The 10,851-nt window shown below is 45.1% G+C and overlaps 1 protein-coding gene across 2 annotated transcripts in view; it reads right to left on the bottom strand.

Moving 5' to 3' along the window:
• FOXJ2 (forkhead box J2) overlaps window positions 1-9,586 on the bottom strand; it is a 49,356-nt gene extending 39,770 nt beyond the window's left edge. Inside the window, exon 1 of one of the 2 annotated variants that reach the window (XM_069754197.1) lies at window positions 9,421-9,586. The gene's annotated coding sequence lies outside the window, so the exon portion shown is untranslated. The remainder of the gene's footprint in view (window positions 1-9,420) is intronic. The other variant, XM_069754198.1, reaches the window with a different exon arrangement.
• Between the last annotated feature and the right edge of the window lie 1,265 nt (window positions 9,587-10,851).

Genomic DNA, 10,851 nt, shown 5'->3' on the forward strand with positions numbered 1-10,851 from the left:
ATACTGCCCCTATGTACAAGAATATAACTACTAAAATACTCCCCCTATGTACAAGAATATAACTACTATAATACTGCTCCTATATACAAGAATATAACTACTATAATACTGCTCCTATGTACAAGTATATAACTACTATAATACTGCTGCTATGTAAGAACATAAGTAACTGATGTTTCAGTAAGCAGATCTGGCACCAGCATTATACGCAGCACCTGAATTTGGCTGGAATCTGAATGTATGCAATGTATAAGTCCACACATTGTACTAATATAACCGCATACGGTGCTAACGTTTCCTTTGTGTGTAGAAATTGCACTAATGACTTTAAGGGAATGTCCAGCCTTCACCCCCATTTTATAGATAACGAATTTAATGGCGATGCACTCCTTTTTACATTACATTTTTGATGCTCTCTTTTCCTGATACACAGTTCCAGATCCTCTCCTTAGATATCTTCTGCCTTGGAGTAAGCTCATTTTTTCGATCAGAATAATATACATAGTGCTCAGTGAGCTCCCCCTAATGGCAACTTCATCGTGTAACTTTGGCTATTCAGGTTTTTTAGAAAACTCATTGTAATGTTCCAAAGTGCAAAAATTATTCTTTTACATTGTAACTGGTGGTGTCAAAATGAAAATATGCTATTGCTTTTTTGCTGCTATTTTTGTTACATTTTTGTGTTTTTTTTTTATATTTTTGTTGCAGATTTCAAACAATTTTTTATGCTTTTTTTTTTTTTTTTTTAAATTGCAGTAATGCTCTGATTTTGGAAACATAAGGCTAAGGAAAAATATGCAGCTAATGAATTCTTTTTAGAACCTTGCTGTTAGAAGTAGAAATAAAGAACAAAAAAAATCTGAATGAAAATAGAGGAGTAAGAGAAACTGACTGCGAACTAAAATTTGTCTCCACAAATGCACACAGCATGGGAAATAAACAAGGAGAACTGGAGCTGCTAACACAGGAAGAAAGATATGATGAAACTTGGTGGAATACAAACCTTTAAGTCTACAACTTATTTATTAGAAACAGGATTAACAAGGGGGGAGGAGGTGCTGCATTGTGTTAGGAAAACGTATATATCTACACAGAGATCCAAGCTCCAGAGGCTGGTAGCTCTGCAGAAACTTTTTGCGTAAGAATGCAAGGAGAGAAGAGCAGAAAGGACATTTATACTATGTGTATACTATAGGCCACCTGGACAGACTGAAGATGTGCATGAACTGTTGTTACATCAGATGTCTCTGTTCTAAAAAAAAAGTGCGACATAGCGATCATGGGAGATTTTAACTATCCATATATTTGTTGGGAATCTCTCTCAGGCAAAAGTAATGGGTCCAGAAAATTCTTATCTTCTTTTTCTGACAACTTTATCTTTCAAAAGGTAGAAGAGAGAGCAAGAGAGAGGATCTGCCTTCTTGGACCTAATTGTTACCAACAGAGAGGAAATGGTTGAGGAAGTAAAGTTGGCCAGAAATTTAGGAGGCAGCAGCAATCATGCTATCCTCAAATTTTGGATTACAAGAGGATGAAGACCAGCGAGGACTCAGACTTTAAAATTGGACTTCAGAAAGGCAGATTTTAATGGTCTCAGAAAGAGGGTAGGAAAGTTCCAATGGGCGGATGTTCTAAAGGACAGAAATGTCAAAGAAGGACAGGAGATTTTACTAAATGAAATTCTCACCGCACAATCAGTAACAATCCCGAAAAGAAAGATTTAAAGAGACCAGGATGGATGAACACAGAACTTAATCACTCTATATCAAATGGAAGGCGGGGGCATATATAAAGAAGAATATAATGCTGTCTGCAGGTAATGCAGTGCAAGTGTTAGAAGAGCTAAAGCCAGTAATGAAGTGAGGCTTGCAAGAAAGACCAATAGAAATAAAAAAGGGTTTGGGGATATGTAAAAAGCAAAAGAAAAGTCAGAGATTCTATAGGATTTATACAGGATGAAAAGGGTGAAGTGGTCAAAAATGATGTTGAGAAGGGCGAACTTTTACATTCCTATTTTTGCTCTGTGTTCTCTAAGAAAACAATTGTAACATCAACTGATCTTCATGGTCCCATTGAAGGAATAAAAGAATCCACACTATCCGTAAACAGAGAGATGGTGAGGGAACACTTAGCTAATTTACATCTCATGGTCCAGATAAATTACATCCTATGGTACTGAAAGAGGAGTTTGCAGAGAAAATTGCAGAACCACTAGCCAGAATCTTTGAAAAATTCTGGAGAACAAAAGATTGGAGAAGGGCAAATGTTGTCCCAACATTCAAAAAAAAAAAAAAGGAAAGAAGATGGCACCAGGAAATTACAAGCCAGTGAGCCTTACTTCTATACCAGGAAATATCTTTGACCAAATTATTAAACAGCATGTATGAAAGTACTTGGAAAAGAATACACTAATTAACCAGAACCAGCATGGGTTTGGGCAAACAAGTCATGCCAGACTAATCTAATTTCCTTCTATGATGGAATCACTGACTGGGTGTTTCAGGGAGCTGCGGTAGATATAGTATATCTCAACTTCAGCAAAGCATTTCATAAAGTATCTCATACTATCCTTATTGAAAAATGATCGAGTATGGGATTGACAAGGCTACGGTTAGATGGATTCATAACTGGCTCATTCTCAAAGAATGATAATAAATGGTTGCAAATCCAATTGGACAAGTGTTTCAAGTGGGGATCACAAGGCTCTGTCCTGGCCCCAGTATTGAATACTTTTATAAATGATCTAAAATAAGGGAACCGAAGGTAAACTGATCAAAGTTGCAGATGATGCAAAGCTAGGAGGGATAGCTAACACTAGAGAAGACAGAGAAGGGATTCAGAAGGATCTAGATAAGCTTGAACAATGGTCAGCAACTAATAGAATCGTATTAAACAGGGAGAAATGCAAGATTCTACATCTGGGCAAGAAAAACAAAAATTACATCTACAGAATGGGAGAACTAAACAACAGCACGTGTGAAAAAGACTTGGGTATACTAATAGATCACAGACTGCACAGGAGTCAACAGTGTGATGCAGCAGCAAAAAAGGTAAACAGTTCTAGTATGTATTCAAAGAAGCATAGAGTCTAGATCACGTGAAGTCATTGTCCCCCTCTACTCCTCCTTGGTCAGGCCTCATCTGGAATACTGTGTCCAGTTCTGGACACATTTTAAAAAAAGACATTGAAAAACTGGAGCAAGTTCAGAGAAGAGCAACCAGGATGGTGAGCGGACTACAAACTATGTCCTACGATGAACGGTTAAAGGATCTGGGAATGTATAGCTTGCAAAACAGAAGGCTAAGAGGCGACTACAAATATCTGAAGGGCTGTCACAGTGTAGAGGGATCATCATTATTCTCATTTGCACATGGAAACACGAGAAGCAATGGAATGAAACTGAAAGATTCAGATTAGATATTAGAAAAAAACTTTTTGACACTGAGGGTGATCAATGAGTGGAAGAGGTGGCCACGAGAGGTGGTGAGTTCTCCTTTAATGGAAGTCTGCACACAGAGGCTGGACAGACATCTGTCTGAGATGGTTTAGTGACTCCTGCATTGAGCAGGGGTTGGACACGAGAACCCTGGAGATCCCATCCAACTCTAACATTCTATGATTCTATGATCTATATACAAAAATACACTAAAAACACACAGAGCAACAGCATCTTTAGACCCCCCCACCCCCGGGGGAGAAGTTTTGTGAATTTATATCCACTTTCTGCACAAAAAAACACAACATAAGAAAGCAGCACTTATGGTACATAGATAGATGGCTGAAAAGTTCAAGCAATGTGGATGTGATTTCATGAAAGATCCTGCCCACTGCATTTAATGCTGCTGAACTGTGAGTTTTTTGCTGCATTTATTCATTATAAACTTTTATAAGGAGCCTAAAAAAAACAAATGTAAAAAATACCAATGGTTGTTAAGTGCAGAATTCCAGCATTTCTGCACTAAAAAAATGCATTAAAAATTTTGTGTCAAATCTGCACCAAAAACGTATAAAAAAAAGGGGAAAACGGAGCAAAAATGCAATAAACAAATAGAGAGGATTGTTATTGCATATCTTGGTGCGGACACTTGCAGAAAAAACCCCACAGTGGAAAAGAAGCAGCATTTTTGCACTGGAAATATTAGTTCTAATACTTATTATGATCGTGAAAGGTGGAGAATCTCCCTAAACTACCATTACATTAGTTTCACAAACCCTAAAAAATAGCGGCCTGTCGTAAAGTCGCCAGTCTACCAACACCTGTAGAGAGAGGCCGGTTAGCCAAATACCGGGGGTAACAGGTTACAGAAGAAGAATGAACACAGCAGAGTAAATACAATGTCTGTCCAGTCTCTGCCTGCCGGTCACTATGAAGGTGTTGGCTGTAAATGTTACATTGTATCTATGCGTCTGTCTGCAGCTACAGGTGTCCGTGCGTCCTTACATTGTATCCTGGCGTCTGCCTGTATCTACAGGTGTCCGTGTGTTCTTACATTGCATCCAGGCATCTGCCTGTAGCTACAGGTGTCCGTGTGCTCTTACATTGTATCTATGCGTCTACCTGTAGCTACAGGTGTCCGTGTGTTGTTACATTGTATCTATGCATCTGCCTGTAGCTACAGGTGTCCGTGTGTTGTTACATTGTATCTATGCGTCTGTCTGCAGCTACAGGTGTCCGTGTGTCCTTACATTGTATCCTGGCGTCTGCCTGTATCTACAGGTGTCCGTGTGTTCTTACATTGCATCCAGGCATCTGCCTGTAGCTACAGGTGTCCGTGTGTTGTTACATTGTATCTACGCGTCTGCCTGTAGCTACAGGTGTCCGTGTGCTCTTACATTGTATCTATGCGTCTACCTGTAGCTACAGGTGTCCGTGTGTTGTTACATTGTATCTATGCATCTGCCTGTAGCTACAGGTGTCCGTGTGTTGTTACATTGTATCTATGCGTCTGTCTGTAGCTACAGGTGTCCATGTGTTCTTACATTGTATCTATGTGTCTGTAGCTACAGGTGTCCGTGTGTTGTTACATTGTATCTATGCGTCTGTCTGTAGCTACAGGTGTCCGTGTGTTGTTACATTGTATCCATGCGTGTTTGTAGCTACAGGTGTCTGTGTGTTCTTACATTGTATCTATGCGTCTGCCTGTAGCTACAGGTGTCCGTGTGTTCTTACATTGTATCTATGCGTCTGCCTGTAGCTACAGGTGTCCGTGTATTCTTACATTGTATCTATGCGTCTGCCTGTAGCTACAGGTGTCCGTGTGTTCTTACATTGTATCTATGCGTCTGCCTGTAGCTACATGTGTCCGTGTTCTTACATTGTATCTATGCGTCTGCCTGTAGCTACAGGTGTCCATGTGTTCCTACATTGTATCTATGCGTCTGCCTGTAGCTAGACGTGTCCGTGCATTCTTACATTGTATCCAGGCGTCTGTCTGTAGCTACAGGTGTTCATGTGTTCTAAAATTGTATCCAGGCGTCTGTAGCTACAGGTGTTCGTGTGTTGTTACATTGTTTCTGTCTTTGTTACCTTGTCTCTAGATGTGTGTAGTTGCGGGATCTGTTAGTGGTCTGCCCGTCTGTGTGTCGTCACATTGTATCCTAGATGTCTGTTCCTCGGTGTTGTCCATTTTTCGGATACTTTCTCTGTCTGCCTCCATCATTGTGTGATTGCTGCTTTGTTCTGTCTTCTCTACACCAGCGCTGCCTGCAGTGTCCCCCCGGCCCACACACAACACCCACCAGCATTTCTGTACCTGATCACCACATTGCTTGCCTTCTTACCTGCCTTGCCCTGACCTACCAGAATTTGCTTACCCACTGAACTGACCCGATTGCTTACCTGTCTTTGCCATACAACCAGTGTTTGCCTTTTGTCATTGCCATCCCAGCACTTCCTTGCTTACCTCCCCATATAGCTGACAGTTGCCCTCCTGCCCCATTCACTTGCCCACTCTACATTGCCAGCACCCGCTTGCCTTTTGATCTTGATACAAGCAACGCATTTTTTCCTGCTCTAGTAAACCGGTAACGGTCTACCCAACTACACCACCTCCCGGCAACAACATGCATGCCTTCCATGGTTCACCAGCAATTACTTTACCAGCTCCTGCTTATCTCTAGCATTCCCACCTCCTGTTCCTCTGCTTCCCCCATATTATTTCCTCTTGCTGCCCCACTATACTTGCCTCTATATGTACGTGCTTGCCCTTCATACCCAGCTCCTGCTCTCATGCCTATACCCTACATGTTAAGCCTCATGCCGTCCTTTCTCGCCTTCCTACTACCCGTCTACTCGCCCCCTCTGCCTACATGATCAGCCCATGCCGACCTTTTCTGCCTTCCTACTACCTATCTACTTGCCCCTCTAATACATGCAACCACTGTCCGACATGATCAGCCCTTGCCGGCCTTTCCCACTGCCCGACTACTTGCCCCTCTAATACATGCAACCACTGTCCGACATGATCAGCCCTTGACGATCTTTCCTGCCTTTTTGACTACCAAACTACTTGCCCCTCTAGTACCTGCAACCACTGTCCTACATGTTGAGCCCTTGCCGGCCTTTTCCGCCTTCCCACTACCCGACTACTTGCCCCCTCTAATGCATGCAACCACTGTCGGACATGATCAGCCCTTGCCAGCCTTTTCTGCCTTCCCACTACCCGTCTACTTGCCCCTCTAATACATGCAACCACTTGCCTACATGGTCAGTCCTTGCCGGCATTTCCTGCCTTTCCCACTGCCCGACTACTTGCCCCTCTAATACATGCAACCACTATCCGACATGATCAGCCCTTGCAGGTCTTTCCTGCCTTTTACACTACCGAACTACTTGCCCCTCTAGTACCTGCAACTACTGTCCTACATGTTGAGCCCTTGCCGGCCTTTCCCGCCTTCCCACTACCCAACTACTTGCCCCCTCTAATACATGCAACCACTGTCCGACATGATCAGCCCTTGTCGGCCTTTCCTGCCTTCCCACTGCCTGACTACTTGCCTCTCTAATACATGCAACCACTGTCTGACATGATCAGCCCTTCCTGGCATTTTCTGCCTTTCCCACTACCCGACTACTTGCCCCCTCTAATACATGCAACCACTGTGGGACATGATCAGCCCTTGACTGCCTTTCCCGCCTTCCCACTACCCATCTACTCGCTCCCTCTAATACATGCAACCACTGTCTGACATGGTGAGCCCTTGCCAGGATTTTCCACCTTCCTACTACCAAACTACTCACCCCTCTAATACCTGCAACCACTGGCCTACATGTTCAGCCGTTGCCGGCTTTTCCTGCCTTCCCACTACCCGTCTACTCGCTCCCTCTAATACATGCAACCACTGTCCGACATGATCAGCCCCTGCCGGGATTTCCCGCCTTCCTACTATCGACCTACTCACCCCTCTGAAGCATGCAACCCCTGGCCTACATGTTTAGCCGTTGCCGGCTTTTCCCACCTTCCCACTACCCGACTACTTGCCCCTCTAATACATGCAACCACTGTCCGATGTCCGACATGATCAGCCCTTGACGGCCATTCCTGCCTTCCCACTACCCGTCTACTTACTCCCTCTAATACATGCAACCACTGTCGGACATGATCAGCCCTTCTCGAGATTTCCTGCGTTTCCCTCTGCCAGACTACTTGCCCCTCTAATACATGCAACCACTGTAATACATGTTCAGCCCTTGCTGGCCTTTCCCGCCTTCCGACTACTTGCCCCCTCTAATACATGCAACCACTGTCTGACATGATCAGCCCTTGCCGGCCTTTCCTGCCTTGCGACTACCCGACTACTTGCCCCCTCTAATACATGCAAACACTGTCCAACATTATCAGCCCTTCCCAGCATTTTCTGCCTTTCCCTCTGCCCGACTACTTGCCCCCTCTAATACATGCAACTACTGTCGGACACGATCAGCCCTTGCCGGCATTTCCCGCCTTCCTACTACCAATCTACTCACCCCTCTAATACCTGCAACCACTGGCCTACATGTTTAGCCGTTGCCGGCTTTTCCCACCACCCGACTACTTGCCCCTCTAATACATGCAACCACTGTCCGATGTCCGACATGATCAGCCCTTGACGGCCTTTTCCTGCCTTCCCACTACCCGTCTACTTACTCCCTATAATACATGCAACCACTGTCGGACATGATCAGCCCTTTTCGAGATTTCCTGCCTTTCCCACTGCCCGACTGCTTTCCCCTCTAATACATGTAACCACTGTAATACATGTTCAGCCCTTGCTGGCCTTTCCCGCCTTCCGACTACCCGACTACTTGCCCCCTCTAATACATGCAACCACTGTAATACATGTTCAGCCCTTGCTGGCCTTTCCCGCTTTCCGACTACCCGACTACTTGCCCCCTCTAATACATGCAACTACTGTCGGACATGATCAGCCCTTGCCGGCCTTTCCCACCTTCCCACTGCCCGACTGCTTGCCCCTCTAATACATGCAACTACTGTCGGACATGATCAGCCCTTGCTGGCCTTTCCCGCTTTCCGACTACCCGACTACTTGCCCCCTCTAATACATGCAACTACTGTCGGACATGATCAGCCCTTGCCGGCCTTTCCCACCTTCCCACTGCCCGACTGCTTGCCCCTCTAATACATGCAACTACTGTCGGACATGATCAGCCCTTGCCGGCCTTTCCCACCTTCCCACTGCCCGACTGCTTGCCCCTCTAATACATGCAACTACTGTCGGACATGATCAGCCCTTGCCGGCATTTCCCGCCTTCCTACTACCAACCTACTCACCCCTCTAATACATGCAACCACTGTCTGACATGTTCAGCTTTTCCCGCCTTCCCATTACCAGACTACTTGCCCCCTAATACATGCAACCGCTCCCCTTTGTGTCCCACTACACCCGTAACCGCTTGTTCGCCTACCCCACATTACCAGCACCGCTTGCCTTCTTCACAAGCATCACATTTTCAGTATCGCCCACACATTTCAATGCCATGTATGCCCACCCCTGCTGTCGCCCCCTTTCCATGTCTACCGCTTTGTCTAGCAGTCTCGCTGCCTGTCGTCAGCCCCGATACGCCTGCTCCTCAGTCTCATTGTCTGGCAGTGCCACACACTGTCAGTGCCCGCCATCAGGTTTAGAGTCTGCTTGCGCTAGACAGTATACGTCTGCTCGCCTCCGTCTCCACAGTCTGCCTGTTTAGCCGTCACTGGCAGACGCATCAGCTGCCCCTCGTCAGTCGTCCGTCTACCTGTAGGGCTAGGTGTCTGCTGTCACTGTGCGCTGTCACAGGCGGGCGTGTGTGTTGGGAGCTGTCACTGTGCAGCGTGTACCTGGCTGCTATGTGTCCGTGTGTCTATAATTATCCGCATGTGAGCACATCTGTCTGGAGCTGTCACTCCTGTCTCTGCGTCTCCCCTTTGCTGCCTCCTCACCCTGGTTCCCCTCCTGTTGCCTCTGACACTTTGCGCCTCCTCTCTTGGTCTCTTCTTGGGGGGTCGCCCCCTCTCCTCTGCACAGGCTGGGGAGGGGGTGAGGCAGATTTCTGATGGAGGGGGTGGGGGGATCCAGACAGATAGAGGAGGACTTTCTGCTTCCTGCAGGGTTGGGTTTTCTTCCGGGCCATAAGTCTGAAAAAGGAGGGGAGGAAATAAGAGAGAAGGGGAAGGAGGGAGGAAGAAGAGAGCAGGGAGGGGAGAAGGCAAAGTGCACAGGCCAAGCATGGCGGATGTAGCAGAGCTGGAACTGCTTCTTCTGAGTACAGAGACCATAATGCAGTCCCATGTAAAACACACCTATTGTGATAGGATAGGGGGTTGTGCCAGATGGCAAACCCAGCTCCACTACATGACAAATTCAGCTCTGCTGCATGTCGGAAAATGGCAAACACAACATTGCTACAGCTTTCTATGGTCTGCAACATCACATGCGGTGACTAACAAACTTGGCTCTGCTGCATCTGACGAACCGATGATTTCTTTCAAATGATAAACTGCACAGATGCTCCGTAAATTGTGCTAAATGGCAAACTTCTCATCAGATGCAGCAGAGATGAGTTTGTCATTTTGTATGGCCTTGTCATTTAGGGCAACAGAGCCGGGTTTTTCATTTCACACAATTTTATGACACATTTCTCAGATGGAGATGAGAGGAGTTTGTCATTTTGCACAATTTATGGGCTGCACGGTGCAGCAGAGTTGAGTTTGTAATTTCACATAATATATGGGGTTGTCACATTCAGCAGTGCCGAGATTGTAATTTGGAGCAATTTATGTATATGTCAGATGCAGCAGAGTTGAGTTTGTAATTTGACACGAAAATATGTCGGTTAGATCCAAGTTTGCTTTGGAACAATTTATGGTCTGTTGAGTTTGCTGTTTGGAACAATTTATGCAATTGTCAGATGCAGCAGAGCTGAGTTTGCTGACTGGAGCAATTTACATTTATTTGTGATGCAGCAGAGCTGAGTCTGTGATTTAGAATAGGTTATGCGCATGTTAGAAGCAACAAAGTTGCGTTTGTAACAACACAATTTATGGATTTGTCAGATGCGGTAGAGCTGATTTGAAAGTTGGAGCAAGTCATGTGTAAGTCAGATGTAGCAGAGCTGAATTTGCCATTTGGAACAATTTACTCGCTTGTCAGATGCAACAGACCCGAGTTTGTAGTTTAGAATAATTTATTGCTGTTTTTTTTTTTTTTATGCAGCAGAGCTGAGTTTGTAATCTGGAAAATTGTATGGGTTTGTCAGATGCAGCAGAGCTGAGTTTGTAGTTTGGAGGAATTTATTGCTGTCTTTTTTTTTGATGCAGCAGAGCTGAGTTTGTAATCTGGAAGATTGTATGGGTTTGTCAGATGCAGCAGAG

The sequence above is a fragment of the Ranitomeya imitator genome, chromosome 2, assembly GCF_032444005.1.
Source record: "Ranitomeya imitator isolate aRanImi1 chromosome 2, aRanImi1.pri, whole genome shotgun sequence".
NCBI lineage: Eukaryota > Metazoa > Chordata > Amphibia > Anura > Dendrobatidae > Ranitomeya > Ranitomeya imitator.